Raw genomic sequence first — 1,431 nt, 5'->3', positions numbered from 1 at the left:
CAGTTCTTCTGAGGCATCCAGCAGACTCTGCAGTGCCCAGGAGCTAGAACCTACCATCCTGGGCCTCTGTGTGATCCAGGGACCCATGCATCAAACTCTGGCAGTTTCCCAGGGACCTCAGACTGTACTTCCCCACCTCCAGAGCAGTGTTCTGTGGCTTCTCACAGCTCTATGTCTGCAGGTGGCAGTGTGGGGTTCATGAAGTCAAAACTTGCCACATTCTGCTTCCATGAGTGGCCCTAACCCTGTGGCAGACCAGACACTGGACACCACTTTAACACCCCCTTTCCCCCCAGAGCTCAGTACCCCATGCTCATCTGACTGAATTTTACCTAAGCCAAATTCCCTAGGTCCAAACCATTCCCACATCCTCTCTTCTCCCCACCATTAAAGCTAATAATGGACGTCCACATGATCAGATCACATCACAGTGATACCAACCATCTGAAAGATCAAGCCAGTATCTTTTCTCCAAAGCTTACCAGTCTTATAGGAATGCTTTATAATGTGAATTACCTAGATGTACACCAGGACAAAAAAGAAAATTAAGAGAACAATCAAAATAAGCTTCAAAGTATTTAATTTAAACAAAACAGAAAAAACAGCTCAATGAAATCAAGGAGAAAACTTAAAGAGAATAAACTTATGTCTGAATAATGCCCAAGAACTTACATTCATAAGGCAGATAGAAATGTCAAGGAAAATCCAGAACTTGAAAACAGGACTCAGTAGAGATAGAAACAACAAAGAGGACTCAAGCTGAAATGAAGATTGAAGTGAAAAACTCATCAAACCAATAAGAAAAGACAAATGAAAGCCTTATCAGTAGAATGAATCAAGCAGAATACAGAATATCAGATCTTGAGATAAAGTAAAGGATCTAGACTAAATAGGCAAGGAATGTTAAAAATTAGAAAAAAGAAAACAAGAAAGGAAAACATAGGAAAAATGAGACATGAAAAAACAAAAATACAAAAACAAACCTTTGAATCATAGGCAATGGCATAGAACAGATATTTCAACAAGGTCATAGAAGAAACTTTCTAAATCTGTGAGCCTCTACTTCTGTATTAGTCAGGTACTGTCAAAGCCTCTCAGGAGACAGCTATCTCAGGCTCATGTCATCAAGCACTTGTTGGCATCCACAAGAGTGTCTAGATTTGATGATTGAATATAGGAAGGATTTCCAGATGGAGCAGTCTCTGAATTGTCCTTCCTTTAGTCTCTGCTCCATAGTTAGTCTCTACAACTCCTTCCATGGGTATTTTGTTCCCCCTTTTAAGAAGGAACTAAGTATCCTCACTTTGGTCTTCCTTCTTCTAGAGTTTCTTATGGTTTGTGGTTTGTACTTTCTGTATTCCAATCTTCTAGGTTAATATCCACTTATCAGAGAATACATACCATGTGTGTTCTTTTGTGATTGGGTTACCT

Source organism: Mastomys coucha, unplaced genomic scaffold (genome assembly GCF_008632895.1).
Source record: "Mastomys coucha isolate ucsf_1 unplaced genomic scaffold, UCSF_Mcou_1 pScaffold14, whole genome shotgun sequence".
Taxonomy (NCBI): domain Eukaryota; kingdom Metazoa; phylum Chordata; class Mammalia; order Rodentia; family Muridae; genus Mastomys; species Mastomys coucha.
This window is presented reverse-complemented; position numbering follows the sequence as displayed.